Source organism: Lactuca virosa, chromosome 7 (genome assembly GCF_052849685.1).
Source record: "Lactuca virosa cultivar CGN04683 chromosome 7, Lactuca_virosa_CGN04683_v6, whole genome shotgun sequence".
NCBI lineage: Eukaryota > Viridiplantae > Streptophyta > Magnoliopsida > Asterales > Asteraceae > Lactuca > Lactuca virosa.
In genome coordinates this window covers 85,379,437-85,398,535 of record NC_136432.1, presented here as the reverse complement: position 1 = coordinate 85,398,535, position 19,099 = coordinate 85,379,437, and the positions used below count along the sequence as shown (strand labels likewise).

Sequence of the window (19,099 nt, the reverse complement as noted above, 5' to 3'; positions counted from 1 at the left end):
AGAGTCAAACTTATTGACTTTAACATCCTTAGGTAAATTTGTCAGCTTTGCAATCAACGCCCCTTCCTTTGGCAAAATAAACATATGGACCCTTTGGTAATGGGACTATCTCAGACTTAGCCTTTCTCTTTACCATTTGGTCAACCGGGTTGACTATGGTCAATCCCTTTCCATTGGGAAGAGAATGCTTTTTCTGGATTTCCAATGTCACCATTGTCACTGTCCATAAAGTTTTTGGGAAGTTGATCTTCTAATCAAATTTGCTTTACTATCGTTCCAAATCATTGTTGATTCAGTAGCACCAAGCAAATAGATATGATCATTAAGGTTCATGTCATAGTCTGTTTCATAGTAGTCCCAAAGGAACTCACTATGTGACTTAGAAAGTGATTGAACATCCAACTTTCTCAAGACTTTGACACCCAACTCTCCCGGCTTGTCAATATGTGACTTCATCTCTAAGATGTGATCACACATAGACCTTGCTTGCCATTAGGGCTTGAGTGACCTTGAACTTGTGAGTTAGGGAGAATAATTGGAGGAGGTGGAGAAAGAGAAGTATGACTTCCATGAGCCAAACTCGGGAAGTCATATTCATTAGGAAAGCTTGGTTTGGGAAGATCATTGTTGTCTAAACCAGACATCAACAATGGGAGAAATTCACGTAAAGTTGATTTAAGTCCTTAATATAACACCCAATATGATATATTAAGGCTAGGACCCAACAAACTATTTTATAACTTGGAAGAGGGATGCCGTAATCCAAGCTATAAAATATTTGAAGGTAGGTGAATGACGATTCACCAATTTCCACCAAGATAAACGAAATGTATTATTAGGTTTTAATTGGTTTTGAAACTCCTAGATTCTTTTGAGATTCATTGAACTTTTCAATGGCATGTTTCAATCTCGAGTGTGCCCTTCAGGTTTTGTGACTGGGATGCCGAGGATCACAAAACAAGGTGTGAAGTAACCATGCAAATATACTTGGTACCCTTAATATTTATCCCTCAATCGATGTGTCGGTTAACCACACACGCTCCAACGATACTATGATAAACATTAAGTTACCCTTTGCCTACCTTGTTAAGTCCAGGTTAGTGTGCCGGTTAACCACACACGCTCCACTAACAGCTTAAACAAACTGCAAAGTGTAATTTCATGGATTAGCACCTTATTCACATTTTCCTAAGTAACTAAGATTGGGAATTTATAAGTGTTTAGTTACTTAGTATTTATCATTATACTTATAATGAAGGGAGAATTATAGTCCTTGTCCTACCTGTTCGGCTAACGACCCTCCACCAGTCAAGGAAGCGGTGGGTGAGAGTGGACACCCATTAAACTGCCATTTTATAGGCAATAACCTTATACCCCCCTTATAGACCGGCTTCGTGAATGAGGCCTACTAATGGTAAGACGACTTGCTCTTATACATATAATATATTAAACTTTTAATATTATAATAGTATAAGGGTGTATTTTAGACATTTAAAATACTTGGTGGTTTAATCTATTAATTAAACTATACTCTTAATTTAATTAAATTTAAACCATGTCATTATGGAATTATTAATTCTCTTTTAATTAAACACTTTAATTATCTATTAATAAAGTCCATAAGAGTTAATTGAATTATTCAATAAAAACATCATAATTCCAATTATTAAATTCAAAATTAAAACCATTTAATTAATTGTTTAAGTTATGAACCCAAGAGTTTTAGAATTCAATTCTTTTTTTTATCATAAAAAAAACTTTTTCCAAATTCCAAAACTTGAGGGCAAGTTTTGTAACTCTTGAAAACTTTTGGATTCCATAACTTATGGAGTTAAATACTTGTTTTATGATGAAACTTTTCATGTTCCATAACTTAAGAACAAGTTATGGAATTTTTTAAAACATTAAGACCAAGTTTTATAACTCTATAAAAAACTTTGAATCAATTTTTTTAAAAACCTTTTCATATCCATAAATTATGGAGGTTTCAAAAAACTCTTTAGATCAAACTTTTAAAACTAATAAAATAAGCATATCATTTTATCTTTTACTAAATTTGACCTAATTCAACTCATATAGCAAATGATTCAAATTTTACAAATAGTTAGTTTTTCACAAAAACAAGTAATTATCTTAAAATTTGACAAACGTCATGTTTTTTTTTCTTTTTTTTTCCAACTTTGAAAATAAAACATTTGCATCAATATAACAGAAAACAACCCATGGCTCTGATACCACTGTTGGGTTTTGAGCATTCTAACACTCCTATGGTGTACATGCAACCCTATAAACCTTGGATCTATGTTTTCTCTATTATACATGCAAATATTAACTATTCCAAGGTTTCATCCTAACTAGCATATTATGAAGCACCTATACTACAAAGTTCTAGTTAGATGACATACCTTTTGATGTAGCTTGATGTCTTCAAGCTTTAAGAGCTTAGCCCCAATAGTGTGGAAGCCTCAAATGGAATCACAAATCACCAAAACACCTTGGAAGAACTTGAGAGAATATGTATGCACATTAAAATCGCCCCACTCTTATTTTCACACACTTGTGCCAATTTTGTGAGCCAATGACCCCTTTATATATTATGGAGGATTAGGGTTACATCCATGTAAACCCTAATACCCATGACCTTTCATTTACATAGGATCCATGGGTTAAAAGCTCCATGGACCATCCATGAAAGCTTAGCCCAACCTAAATGAACTTGGCCCATTCCATATATATAAGAGTTCATATTTAATTAGTTCTTTTTGATCACTTAATTAATTCTAAATTAATTCTTGATCAATACTAATTAAATAATATGATTCCATATTAATATATTAGAACTTATAATATATTAATATAAATCATAAATATACTATTCTCAAAAGACTATCCATATAAATTGTGCCGGTGAAGTGCAACCCAAATGGACCATGCCGGGTCGGGTCAAGTACATACCAAATATAGTTATGGACTTAGACATTAATCCAACAGGAACTAGGTAGGGGACTACTTCATCTTTTCCGTAAAACTTGCAGCATACTCGGTGACACTCATCCTTCCCTTCTTCAGATTCTGGAACTCATTGTTGATCTCCAGAAGATCCTGCTCAGAGCAGTACTGCATTTTCAGTTGCACCAGGAAATCTTCCCAAGATATCTTGCTTGCTTCTCCCTTGGGCATTGTGTTAGCTAGTAGCTTCAACCAGCTTAGTACTCCAGACTTTAATTGTCTGACTGCAAAGACGGTTTTCTGCCTGTCGCTACAGTCACAACTTTCAAACACCATCTCCATTTCGGAGATCCAGTCCATAATCTCAACCGGCTTCGGGATTCCAGAAAGGCTTGGTGGCTTGGCATCCAAGAAATTCTTATACATCCGTCCATCCTTGTCGTTTCTCCTCTCCGGGTCATTCCTTCGTTCTCTTTGAGTCCCAACTTGACTCACATGGCGGCTATAGTTACCTTCCTCCGATTGCTCGGGAATCGTCTCTTGTTGCACAATGGGCACGGTGGCTTCGTCCCTATTCTCTTGCATCATTTGCCTCATTTCTTCCCTTTGTTCAGCTAACATAGCTCGAATCATGGCTTGTACTCCAGCCATGGTGATTGTCTTGGGTGCAAGTTCTACTACAACAGGTATTTGCTGAATCACTGGGGGTTGATTCCTGTTCCCAATCGCATTCCCAGCTCCACTGCGGGTTCTTGTCATCTTGATCTATACACCAAATACGGTGAATTTAGATCCTTATTTAGGATAGACGTTTAAACCGTCCTTATCACTCCGAAACGTTTATATGCTAATTCTAATATCATAATCGTACGTTTAGAATCCTAAACACATAAGGTTTCCAGATCCGGTCGGCAACAGACCATAGATCCGATCAAACGATAGCATAAAGCATCACAAATCATTTAGCACATAATAGCATGTTAGGCATTTTCCCTAAATAAGCTAGTGCTTGTGTCTATTCAGGTGTATTACCTAAATTTTATTAGACACACTCGTCACAATCATCGCTTAGCATCCTAAGTTTAAGTCTAGAAATAACTCCATATTCCTAGTTCGCTTAAACTAATGCTCTGATACCAACTGTGACATCCCCATTTTTCACGGCCAGAAAAGACCAATTTTGTTTATGCTTTATAAAAATCAGAGTACTTCTTTTAACAAAAATGTTGCGGAATTTGTTCCCAGTAAAACATGATAAATAAGTTATCAAAACATTTCCGAATAAATGTATTTTTATTCGTTTTTGAAACATTCGGGATGTCATCGTCAATACAGAAACATAAGCATAAACAGAACTTACATTCATTATCACTAGTGATTTACATCTCCTTAATCTCTCAGTGTAATGTAACTTCATATCGACACCTGTGATATAAATAAACTGAGTGGGTCAGGTTGGGAAACCTGGTGAGTACATAGGGTTTTCAACCCACAATAATTTAATTATTATGTTTAAACATCAAACCATCAACCCAATTACCCATCCCCATTATCTTCCTTACTTTTAAGGATCTACCCTAAGAATCATATATCCTGCATTCGTTCATTTCGAAGCCTATTGCTTCCAGGGTTTATATGATAGGCACTAAGTCCATAGCTGTCAATGCTTGTTCGTAAAGCACTAATTCCATAGCTGCTAAAGTTCATTCATCGGGTACTAAATCCATAGCTACCAGTGTTCAACTAATAGGTACTAAATCCATAGCTACCAAAGTTTATTTAACAGGTACTAAGTCCATAGCTACCAACGTTTATCTAACACGTACTAAGTCCATAGCTACCAATGTTTATTCGATAGGCACTAAGTCCATAGCTGCCGATGTTCACTCGTATCATCTTTCATTTCTCATTATTCATCTACCCATGTTTTACCCAACATATTTGTAGATATAAAATACATATACAGTCTAAATTATTTAAAACATGTATAAAATCGTTCATCCAACATAGAAAGCAAGTATTCAAATAATATGCACACATAGCACGTAATTTATATAAAATATTTCATATCTATGTGTAAGATGAAAGTAACTATGCACTCACTTGATTAGGTGGTGATTCCGAACTCAGACAGCGCTTCGTTATCTCAAAACAATTTTCCTCGACAAAACCTAGTATCAATACCACTAGGGTTTAGTTTTTAACGTTAACCGCGACTAATTAATAGTCTAGCTATTATTACTATTATATAAGCGTTAAATAACACTCAATATAACTCATAATAATAGCCCAAATAATTATTTTAAGGTCCTAATAATGTTACTATAATTAAATAAAAGCTATATTAAATATAGTATAGGCGTAGCTCACTTACAACGGGTTTTTATTAAACACCGGACTTCGTTGGAGCAGCGTTTTCGAGCCGAAAGCTTTTCTTCTCGGAGCCGTCGGGCGCTCCGGGGCTTTCTTCTCGTGCTAGGGAGGTTCCCTAGACTTGGGAGGGGTTTAGGGAGGTTAGAGAGAAGTTAGAGAGAGAAAGAAAGACTTATGGTGTGAAGAAATTATGAAGAGTTCATCTCTTATTTATAGGAATTTTATAGTAAAGTAGCCTCCAAGCTTCGTCCGTATCTTTCGCGTACGAGCTCCGTTTTCTACGTTCTTTATATCCACGCATTGGTATTTACGAGTACTACAACTTTCATTTAGACCCCGTCGGCTAATTCTCCTTCTATCTCAGATTTACAAAAACTGTATCGAATTCGCGGCGCTCGAAAAGTAGAGACTAAGCTTCGTCCATAACCTTCGCATACGAGCTCCGTTTTTGACGTTATTTATATCCACGCGTTGGTATTTACGAGTACTACAACTTTCATTTAGACCTCGTTGGCTAATTCTCATTCTATCTCGGATTTACAAAACTGTATCGAATTCGCCGCGCTCGAAAAGTAGAGACTAAGCTTCGTCCATAACTTTCGCATACGAGTTCCGTTTTTGACGTTATTTATATCCACGCGTAGGTAAAAATAAAATCTACAACTTTCCTTTTTACTCCGTCGGCTAATTCTCGACCGATCTTAAATTTAACAGTAGGAGGTGATTACATTGTTAAATGTCGGCGTAAAATTCATAACTTTTACATACGGACTCCGTTTTCGTCCGTCTTTTTGTCGTTGAGTTCCTATTAATGAGATCTTCAACTCTCATTTAGGTCGCGTAAGCCAAAAACCGCTCGAACTAAAATTCGAGTTTCGGGTCGTGCACTGCTATGCCAAATCTTAGAAAAATCATAACTTCCTCATACGAAGTCAGATTTGGGCGTTCTTTTTATGGACGCTCTCGGTTTAACGTTTTCTACGACTTTTGTTTAGACCGCTAAGGCTAAAACTCGCTCTATCGTAAATTCACTATTTACGCTTCCCGGTGTCGTGCCGGTTTTGCCGTAAAACTTCGACAGGTCATAACTTCTTCGTTATAACTCAGATTTCGGCGTTCTTTATATGTACGGAAACCTTGAGACATATTCTACAACTTGGGTAAGATTATTTATTCTAAATAATCTTTTTTCGAAAAGTCGTTTTCGACCCCTATTATCTCTAAATTGACTAGCCCGGATCTACGGGCGTTACACCCACTTCATTGGCATATTGACAAATAAGCCACGTGGAAAGAAAACTTTCCCTAAAACAAAAACAATTGACGTGCCACTACCCATTTTGTTCCCAAACCTCTTTTCAAGAACTCACAAACTAGATCAAAAGAAAAATAAGTCGTTAGCTGTTGAGTCAAGAAATATTGAACCTGATGATATGACATTTCTGATGTAGAAGCTTTTCTGTTGAAAGATGATAAAGAAGCTGATATAGAAGCTGATAGAGAAGGTGATGGAGAAGGTGATAGAGAAGGTCGATGGAGAAGCTTCTCTATAGAAGTTCATGTAGAAGACTCAACTTCTCTATAGAAGGTCATGTGTCGTACTCTATATCGAAGGTGATGTAGAAGACATTTCATATATCTATCTATTTCAGTGTGCACATTGAGGCTGTATTTGATGCCTTAGTCACACTATACATTTTGAGTCTATGATAGCACTACTATATATAGTGTTATAGTCTTAAGTGTTAGCGAGAGAGTTCTTACATTTCTATATTTGACACTTATGAATCCTTAATCTCTGAAACACTTTGAGCATTGAAATTCGGTTGTGTAATCATTGGATTGCATCAGGAGAATCGATTATGTAACTTTTAGGGTTCTGGACACATTCAACTTGTACAATCAAAAGGCTTTTTATCTGTCATTTCATAAGGGCCTTCATATGTTATTTCAAAACAAAGATGGTTTCCGGTGATAGAACAGAGTCAACAAAAGATGGAGAAGTAGCGATGGTGGTGTGGTTCCAACGGCAAAGCAAAAAGATGGTTTCAGAGACAAAAATGCTGGCGACTGAGATGGTTTATGAGTCCGAAAAGGCCAGTAATGGTGGTGGTTCCAGAGATAGAGAAGGCTTGAGAAATTTCAAGAAAACCTAAATAAAGATTAATCAAAAATCGCATCATAATGACTCATCCTTTCTTTGTCTATTTATCAGAATGGGACCTTATGGTTGAAGATTAACGATTGACAAAGCACCAACCTTAGTCACTTCCTTCATCTCCCACGACAACCCAACGATATCCAAGAAGGTATGTTTCCCAACCAGTCTCCAGTAGCGGGTTCAAAACAACCATTTTAATCAAACCGACATATGGAGGTGTGTTGTGTACTTTTCTCCTTTTTACCTTCTAAAATCAAACAACCCTATGAAATCAAACTACAATACCCACCGCATGTTTATAGAAATGCTTAAGTGAATCTCACACTTCTTTATTTAGTGGAATAGACTTGATAAAACCATCTATCAGAAAGGTGATTGATTTGGTTTGGGAGGTGGACAATGCTTTAGGTGTTCTGGATTTTATTGATTAACCAAACTTAGTTTTAGGATTGAAGTGGTGGTTGGAGATGTATCATGCTAGTGGTAAAAGATGATGGTGGTCAGCAGTAGTCGGTCAACGTTCAGGTAGGTGGTGGTGTAGAACGATGAAGATGATTTCAATTAAAATAAAGAAAAAAACACATTGATGCCACATAGGCATGTGTTGGTTACTCAAACATAATATGGCATGCCACATAGGTGCGGTAACCGAATAACCCCTTCACTTGTTTCATAATGGCTTAATCGACATTGATTTTATAAGTCTAATGATCTATTGCGCACACACACACACAAAAAAAAACAAAAAACCTTAATGGTAAATTTGGGACATAGATTATTGTGCTACAATGATATTTTTCCATTTTTATATATATGGAAAATATAACATTGATGTTAATGTAATTGTTGCCACAAAGTCGTAATGATGGTCTGAAAATTTCTTAATAATATAATACAAATTTTCAATTCAATACGTTGAATGGTGTATATTAAGCAAATACAATGAATTTTCTGTTACACAAAAAGGTTTTTTTTTTTTATTAAATGGACAATTTTATTAAACCTGCTAGAAACAAAAGCATTACAAAATAGCATGCAATAGCTAAAGATGAGTTTTACAACCAACCAAGTTGATTTTATACTTATGTTTTCTACGTTAAAAACAAATATATTTCTAGATTTTTCTTACTTTTATGTTTTTTATTTTTTTTTTGGAAACAACCAACCTATATTAAAAAAGCAACTCTAACAATGAGCTAGGGGAAAAAAAAAACATTAAAAATTGTATAAAAAATTGCATCCAAAAATTTCAATTAAAATTTCAAAGTACATTTTCTATCTCTATTACTAACCCAAAGAAAAAAAAATCTATAATTAACTTGATGACAAAACTTGTCTTTCGAATAAAATCAATTCGGTTCAATTAGTTATAATCAAAGTAAATGATATAAAATGCTCTTAACAATCATTTTATCTAGAAGAGCTAATCCCATGCAGTTAATTTGAATATGAGAATGACATTTTAAATCGTTGCAAATCCAATATTTGTATTTTCCATTTCATATGAAAACGACATGTTTTTTTGTTCTTTCGTATTTTCTATTTAGTAAAGTGCAAAATCTTGACTAAACAATATTTTGGATGTTATAAACTATTCATAGATGATGTGCTTTGATCATGCATCTTCTAGAAGGTATATACATAACTATAAAGTATAAACCAGCCTTTACATTTGCCGAAGGGTTATCCATAAATATACGGATTGCTAATCCAATATAAAAGAACTTAGGTAGAAAATATAATTATAAGAATATATTCTTACTAGGTTATAACCCGTGTCCTGGTGGTTGATAAAGTAAAACATATAAAAATTATAATCTATTAATGATACATTCTCAAATCAAATAGTAACTCTTAAGTGTATTATGATGGTTATTGCTTATTTTATGGTAAAATAATTAAACTATTTTATCATAATTTTATTTATTTATGCTATAAAATCTTATATTTCAATTTCGGTCTAATGTATGATTATCTAAAATACATATTTGATGGACCGGATCACCTATGGTCTATTTAAAATGTTAACAAACAAATTAATAGCTTTTTTTCTATATTTTTATAGCATGTTAAATAAAAAATATGATGTAACAGGCTATTACCGTGATAACAATGGTATAATAGAATAAAAATAAATTTGTTCAGTTGAGCATAATTTTCAATGACCTAGGTAAATTTATGTTATTGGTTGCCATTTTAGATCATTTTGCTTTTCTTTTATAGTTAATATTAGTATTATAAAGTAGCTCGATCCATGCAGGCACAAACAAATTCTGATAAAATGACCATTTTACCCTCGTTTGTTAAATTACCAACCACAAGAAAAGACTATGAACCAATCAAATAGTGGTTGGATCCTTGCCAATTGCCATCACACAAATCTAGAATTCAAACACAAAAAATGAGGAAAAATACAAATTTGGCACATGATTCGTATCAAGAGAGATAACTCGCAGGCATCAACAACCACATGGTGGTCGGAAATGGTGGTGGTTGTAGGCAGCTTTATGCAACCGAAACCAGTCAGACTAATATACATACCACCACATTCGGCATACATTCGAGCAAAAGCCATAGTAATAATAAAAATCGCGAAGTTATCTAACTATATTAACTACCCCAAATTAACAACATTCACACATAAATCCTTCACCATAATAAAAACTGACAACCATAAAATTGACAAGCTGACATCAATGGTTTCACCCCTATGCAGCACAACCACCACAAATAATGCCCATGTTATCACCAAGGTCAAAGTTAGTCAAAGGTACATCTTTTAATGCATAACGCACAACTCATTAAACATACATAATCGAGCAACCAGAGGTTTTACGCCTTTTTTTGCCATACTACATCCTTTCGCCTTGGAGATTAAAGAACAACCTTAATTGCCGTATCAAAAACAGCTTTCACGTTCTAAGATTAGAATTAAAAATATACATTAAGTTTACTTTAAATGTTCAAGGGTAAAATCGTCAAAAACTCGAATGTAATACGAGTGTTTTTGGATTCATTTTCTTTGTGTGTTGAGTCTTTGAGCTACCTTCTATATAAGCAGGTGCACCAATTTGTTTCCTCAGTTCCTTACCCTAACAAACAAAAAAATATTATTAAATAAGCTACTTTTATATCAATATACTTTATTTTTTAACCATAATAGTAACATAGTTATCTTTTTATGCCTATAATCGCACTTATATTTTTATACCCATAAAGTGAATTGCCTATATTGGTTGAATCATAACTAAAAGCTCAAAAATCAATGATTTAGTACCTGACAGATGTAATGACATTAGAACTAAAATGATCAAGATCAACTAAATATCTTCTGTCATCACGAAGATCTGGTAATGAAAAAACGAAAATTATGCTTAAAGTGCTTATTTTTTCAAGAAATCTTATATTATATAGGTGATTGTTTTCAAGATAATCTTGAAATGTAAAATAAGATTATTATTTTAAATGTAAATTGTATTTGTAATTTTATACCTAAATTTGTCCAGAAGAGCACCACTGGAACATTTGGTGCAAATCATCAAAGTTCTGGCATCCACTGTATGAATAGTCAAAGACAACTTTATTAGTCAAACTCAACTTTTAACTTTGTAAATTCAATATTTGTTTGATGAATTAAATTTTATGTGGTAAAATGTTTTCGGTGATGACAACATAGTTACAATAGGAAGCATACTTTTCATTTTTATTTTTTGTCTTCATAGTGAAAACAAGTTTTATCATCTTTGTTGTTAAAAACTAATAAATTTGACTAAAAAAGTCAAAATTGACTCTAACTTGTGGAACAGGGTAATGAATTTCAACTTGGGTATGGATTTGTTTTTTTAAGATTCAATAAACTCAACATTCAAATTCTCTCTTTTATGATAAAGAATTCTTATAGATGTCAAAGGTCACAGATGAATCTTTTTGACTTTAGAACCCTTTTAGTTAACTCACAAATGACTATTTTGCTCTTAAAACCTCAAACTGGAAGGAAGAACATAGCAATACATCAGAAAAACAAAAAAAAAATACAAAAATGGTCTTTAATCTTTCTGAATTTTACGAATGAAAATGATGCATTTATTGACTTTAAAAAAAAAACAGAGGACGAAGAAAGTTACCAATTAGTCTTTCATTTAGCATTAAAATGAAAGCACTAATCGATGGATAATGAGATAAAATATCCTTAACTTGTATGTTTTTTCGTTAAGAAACAATCTCATGTTTAAGTGTTCAACACCTTTCAAATATCCGCAAAACAAATATCATAGTAAAAGCCCTATTTCATGCATTATTTCGAAAACACAAATGGTCCATATAAGCCTAGAAAATAATATTATCATTATTGTGGTTATGAATGTTTAAAATAGATTTTAAACTAAAACTTGCATTCACATACACAGCCATTCACACCAACCCGAAATCTTCATCCTTAGCTTCCACTGAATCTCTTGTTTCCAACAATATTTTAATGAAAAAAATGACTGTTGACAACAATTCATGATATGGACTTTTTCCCTCTATTTTGTGGATTCACTGAATGTGAAGTTCAGACTTCAGAAATGACAAAAACCAAACAATGTGAGTAATTTCTCAATATTTTAACCCAAGCATTTAATCGAAGGGTTGGTATGCATTATGATATCCCAATAACTGGTTTCATACTACTCTAACACATTGGTGCAACAAAACCCACAAACAAAAGAACATAGAGAAACCATTTAATACCACATATTTTTCTATGCTTTAGGTTATCTTTTCCGAATGAAGTTGGCGTGAAAAGTGGTAACCCTCTTCCTCATCTTTAAGTTCCTTACTCCCATCAAGAAATACCCCATACATAATATGATCAAGCACAAAAATTGATTAAATTTCAACAAACACGTGTTAGGTTATTGGCTTGTGATGAATCGAACAAAAACAGGAAAAAGAATAAAAATAGAAAACATCGAGACTAATTAGCTATTGAGAAATTGAAGGAATAGAAGAATGAAATTAACAAACATATATGGATTTACCTCTGCTGGTGATTGAACGGACATTAATTAGCAGGTCCAAAGGAATTGAATTGAGGATATGTCTTTACAATTTCAGGATGCGATCCCGTTTTTGCCTAAACACAAAAAGAAAAGGTTACATGAGATGAGATGAGTAGCTAAGGAGAAGGGTTATGAACAAGCAGGTATCATAAGGATATTTAACATGTGAGAGATTGGAGGAGATCACATGATTTACGGTAACAGATTTGGGAAGAATGCAAGATGATGACCGAAAATTGGGGAAGGTTTGAATCGCAGCACAAAAGAACTTGCTGTAAATTTGGTAAAAGATTAATAAATTCAAAATTATCGGTGATTATACGAGATATTGTTGATTTAATTCTAACGTATTTGAAATTGAATTTGAATGCAGGGATAATATGGTAACCAAAATTGCACCAAATTCGGCAGCTAAGTTTAGGGATACATATTTGATTACACATTTGATATCGATTGATAAAACCATCTATCAGAAAGGTGATTGGTTTGGTTTGGGAGGTGGACAATGCTTTAGGTGTTCTGGATTTTATTGATTAACCAAACTTAGTTTTAGGATTGAAGTGGTGGTTGGAGATGTATCATGCTAGTGGTAAAAGATGATGGTGGTCAGTAGTAGTCGGTCAACGTTCAGGTAGGTGGTGGTGTAGAAGCCCTTTGGTTGTTAGTTGGTAGTTGATAGCTGGTGCCTGATAGCTGAAACCTGAAAGCTATAGCATTTATTTGTATACTAGTTTATAACTCGTGAGAACCACGGTTATATAATTAATTAAACTTTCATATTAAAAAATCAAAATTATGAATCAATTATTTTAAATAAATTATTATTTAAAATATATTTTTTTATTTATATAAAATTATAATCGTTGATTTAGAGAAATACGTGAAGTTATATCATTTTATAATCTGTATTAATTTTATTTTATTTTTTAATCTAATGTTATTAACTAATATAATTAAAGTGAAAAAATTTAAAATTTAATGTAATTAGACTGAGAAATTTAAAATTTGAAATTTAAAATAGATAATTAATGTGTTGACAAATGACATGATAAGGGATGTATAATATTAATGAGGAATTCTAATATAATGACACTTGTCAATATGAGAATAAACATATTCATTTATTAGAATATATGGAGATTATTATGCGACATAAGTAATTGTAAACTTTTAAAATATGTAAATTACATAAAATGACTTATAAAAAACAAGCCATTGATTTCCAAAATATGCAATTAAGTCAATTTGCAAAATTATAAAATAGTTTTTTGTTAGACGTTATTTGAAGTAGTTCTTGATTATGAACATTTTGTTTTAGCTAAACGTTAAAAAGCCTTCAGCTTACATTACTAAATATGATTTGGTATTTATTTTTAGATGATCCCGACATATATTTTTGAGCTATTTTAACTCTTGAATCAGTTATCGAAAAAGTTGATCAAATTTTATGATCAAGTTTGACTTAACATGTCATCTTCGACTTAAGTCCTATGAAGCTTCATCTCAGTTGAGCTTGTTTGTAGCTCTACTTCATTTCATCTCTAACAATTAAAACTTTATAGGAAAAGACCTAAGCAATTCACTTTTTATGAATTTGAGAATATCCCAACTTGTAAGAACATTTTTATACCAAAAATAGGTGCTACTAATGAAAGTTATCATATTGCTTTAAAAAAAGTTATAGATGCTACTTTGAATGTCAACATTATACTTGTTCGAATACAAACGGCAAAAAGGCATTTAGATTTTTCACTCGAATATATATTAGATGTGTACATGTATCCAATTAAAAGTTATTTGCAAGAAAGAATGATATTTGTCTTTAATCACATATTTGGGTGGTGGTCGTATGTTGGGAATTAATATGAAAACGTTTAAGTGGGCGATGAAAGCCAAGTTGTCATCGGCATCACTTTTGTATTTTGATTGAGCACGCATCCACATGCATTTTTTTCAAGGATGATCACTATTGGTTTATAAATCATATTCTTTTCGATTCAACCATGGAAGTTTGGCCTTCGATATAATCAAATGGTTGTTAAAATATGGTTGATATAATCAAATGGTTGTTAAAATATGGTTGAAGTAAAATGGTAATATCATTTGTTAGTGAATTTTAGTGTTATCGACATATTTTAGTGTAGTTAGTATTACTATTAAGACAAATTTAGTTCAATTTACTCCTCGAGGCTGAAGGTGCAGAAACACACTCAGATTGATAAATGTGGGATCGGGAATACGGGGTTCTGAGGTTAGCACCCTGGGTACAGGGTTCCAAAGGGCAGCACCCTCGAAACCTAAACGAAATCCTATATGAGAAATGACTCGGACATATATTTTCTCGCCAAAAACCGATAATTATGTCATGATGATGTAATGGTGGTTTTCCCTTCATAACCACCCTTAACCGCCATCTTCGTATATAAAAGGAAAGTGGACGTTGCATGCAAATGTTACCCGTTTTATAATCGAAATTTGATATCTTCTCTCTGCATTAAGCTGTCTCCAAGAAACACAAAAACATAATCGAAGTATTATATGTTTGTGCATCAGATTATTCATGTAATTTAGAGATGGCAACGGGGGCGGGTATTACAGGGGACCCCAATCCCCATCCCCATCCCCGAATCCTTATTCCAATCTCCGTCCCCATCCCCATCCCCATTGGGGAATATAAATAAACCCCTATCCCCACCCCCAACGGGGATTGGGGATCCCCAGCGGGGAATCAGATATTTCTTTTTCTCTTTTAATATGAAAACTTTTACGTAAAGAAAAACTCTAAATTTCAATTTTACCATCATAAGTTTAAAGATTTTACAAAATATAAAAATATCCATAGATTACATAAAAATATAAACAAATTTTCTACCAAATTTAAATACATACATGAAAAATCAAGTAGAAAAAAATTATCAAAGTGATATTTGAGTTAAAATAGATAAACAAAATACAAAAAATATACATGAGTTTAAATTAGATAAAGAAAAACAAATATAATTTCAACCAAGTAATTATTAATGAGTTAGGTTACTTGGATCAAATTTTATGTATTGTAAATTGTAATATAAATATATGTTTTGTATTATTTTTATATATTAATATATATCGGGGGCGGGTCCATGGTTGGGGATTAGGGGTATCCCCATCCCCATCCCCATTCCCACTTTTTTATTCGGGGATTTCCCATCCCCGTCTCCATCCCCGGTCAACTTGGGGATTCTCCGGTCAAAACGGATGCGGGTTTCGAGTTCCCCGTTGGATATGGGGTTTTTTTTTCATCCCTAGTGTAATTTGATTCGTTTTCCTTGGATTATTTCATAAGTATGCATTCGTGTAATCTCACGATTAAGGGTCGAATTACAGATTTCATAAAGTGTTTTCCAATCACGATCCAAGAAATTATCAAAGTTATTGATATTCTATACCCCTTAAATTCTAACATCATTTATACTCAACCGAATATATATTTGTGTATCTTTTTTTTTTTCAGTTTCATTTGATAGACTTAAACAAACTACTAAGATACTATAACTCTATAAGGATACCAACGGTTGACGATATCACACATGGATTGAAGGAATTTTGGGAAGCTACTGCCGATATTTCCAAGACAACGAATTCTCTTTTAACAGGTTGAGAATGATGGGTGAGAATGGTGGCTTTGCAGCTTACATAACCTGCTCAAACATTTTCAGCCCATGCATTGATTACTTGTACTCATGTTTAAGATTTGTATCAAAATAATTTTATATATTTTTAATTAGTTTGTAATATTTTGTGAATTCCTATTGTATGATATATATATATATATATATATATATATATATATATATATATATATATATATATATATATATATATATATATATATATATATATATATATAGGGTTGAGAACTCAAAGTTTCCCGAGACTAAAAGTGGAGCGTTGGATCAAAAGTAATTCGTTAAGGACATAATCGTCATCTTACCAATCTCATTTAATGTTTAATTTTTTTGTGTTATTTAATATATTAATATAAATATCTAAAAATTTACATCATAAATCAAATTTTCAGATTTTTTTAAAAATAGTATGTTTCGTTTTTTTTAATGCATATTTTTTAATTTTTTATAGAAAACATATATTTTTGAAAAAAAAATTTAAAAATATTTTTTTAAAAAACTGCAAATTTTTTAGAAAAACTGCATTTTTTTTCAAAAAAAAACTACAATTTTTTTTAAAGAAAACTGCATTTTTTTAAACTTCATTTTTTAATAAAAAAACTGCAAGTTTTTTAAAGAAAGTTACATTTTTTTCAAAAAAAAACTGCATTTTAAAAAAAAAAAAAATTTAGGTGCATATATGCATATTTTTTCAAATGCATATATTCATATTTTTTATACTATAATATTCGTAAGTAAATCATAAAAAAAACTCATTTTTATTTAGGTCTTGAAGATTTTTTGATACAAATTCATCACAAGGTAACGATTATAGTCCTCATGTACAATAGAATAAGTATTTTATTCGATACAAAATAAAATATAAAAAACAAAAAAATGCTAAAAAATTCCAAAGCGTGTTCATGTCTTCGTGTCAATATTTCCATATTTTCTTCAATTTATCATCTTCACCTCTTCAATATTCATCACAATTTCATCCAAATCTACAAGAAAATTAAAAAAAAATGATTGATGCAAAAATACTTACAAAACTACATATGTGATTTACATGTGATTAACATATGAATCACAGACGATTCACATATGAATTACATGTGATGCATATGTGAATTACATGCGATTTACATGTGAATCGCATGTAATTCGTATGTGAATTACATGTGAAGCACATGTAATTCGTATGTGAATTACATGCGATTTACATGTGAAGCACATGTAATTCATATGTGATTTACATGTGAATCACATGTAATTCATATGTGAATTACATGCGATTTACATGTGAATCACATGTAATTCATATGTGAATTAAATGCGATTTACATGTGAATCACATGTAATTCATATGTGAATTACATGCGATTTACATGTGAAGCACATGTAATTCATATGTGAATTACATGCGATTTACATGTGAAACACATGTAATTCATATGTGATTTACATGTGAAGCACATGTAATTCATATGTGAATTACATGCGATTTACATGTGAAGCACATGTAATTCATATGTGAATTACATGTGATTTACATGTGAATCACATGTAATTCATATGTGATTTACATGTGAATTACATGTAAATCATATGAATCACATGATTGAAACCCTGATTTATCTTTTTTTAGTCAATGAAAAAAACATCAACTGTGAATTACAGGTTATAACATCCAACAATGAATGACCAAAGTTTCTTACTGTGTATTTTGATATTTGAGCATTCATCTTTTGCAATATATTGTAGAGAGTAGAGATTGACCATGGATTCATACAATTTGAACCACTGTTAAGAGGGGATCCTCCATCCACCTACAAATAACCATAATTGACATTGTTAAATATTATAACCATATTTGAAGAGCAAACTCATAATAAAAAAAGAAAAAACAGTTTCAAGCATCATATCATAGATACCTTCTTATGTGAACAAGCATCTATTATGGCTTGCATTCTTTCAAGAAAATAGGTGTGTGCCTTCTTCAACTTCTCTATTGGTTCGGCATTCCTATAACAAAACTTGACACTATACCCATTAGCAATGAAAACCATTAAGAGAATAACAATTTAATTTTAAGTTATAACCCCTTGGTCATAAGATTAGACATAGATATGATATAAAGAGGAGAAGATTGTAAGGACCTTGAAATGCCTGACTGATACACTAAATGAGCCTCATTCATCATTCCCTTTGCTTCCAAGAACAATGCATATGACTCATATAGCAAAGGTTTATCCAAACAAATTTTAAGTTGTTCAATTTCCCTGAAAACAGCCTCATAGTTTGGACTAAAATCCATCTGCAAACACAAAAGCGTTTTTTTTTGTTTTATTACAGAGAAATTTTTCTGTGATGATAAATGAATGTATTAACCACAAATTATTCTAAGTTGAAAACTACACTAAGCTTTATAAAGGGCAATGCAAATAGATAAATCATAAATCCAGGGTTAATTTGTTCATATACATTGCTTAAATTTTGTATGTCAAAGTGATGCCTTGAACTCAAGCAACAAACTCTATCACTTCATTTGGAGCTAATGCAGTGCATCCATATAGACAGAGATAAAGAGGTAAACGAGATTACATATATGAGCCAAATCTTGAGAAATCTGATATCGTTTCGATATTCTGAACCATGCTTAAAGGTTTTGATGTAGTGAGATACAAGTTATACAAGTTCGTATACATCCGCCCCATCATTTTGGGATAAATCCAACTTGTCTAGGGCTGCTTTAATCGACCTATCAGGGCAAAGTAGAAAAAACGCAGAAACTGAGTTGTCTATGAAAAATTTAAGCGAAATATATCATTTTCATTTACAATTAATTTCCAACCAGGTAGGATTATCATTGACTAAAAAAAGATAAATCAGAGGTTTACGGTACCTTTCACATCATAGGTGTCAAG

General features: G+C 32.3%; 1 long non-coding RNA gene across 1 annotated transcript; it reads right to left on the bottom strand.

Moving 5' to 3' along the window:
• Window positions 1-10,325: 10,325 nt before the first annotated feature.
• Window positions 10,326-12,747, bottom strand: LOC145123623 (uncharacterized). Its single transcript, XR_013715215.1, has 4 exons — window positions 12,505-12,747; window positions 10,976-11,039; window positions 10,761-10,830; window positions 10,326-10,575 (listed from the first exon to the last, which is right to left on the bottom strand). It is a non-coding gene; the product is annotated as an uncharacterized LOC145123623 (long non-coding RNA).
• Window positions 12,748-19,099: the final 6,352 nt, after the last annotated feature.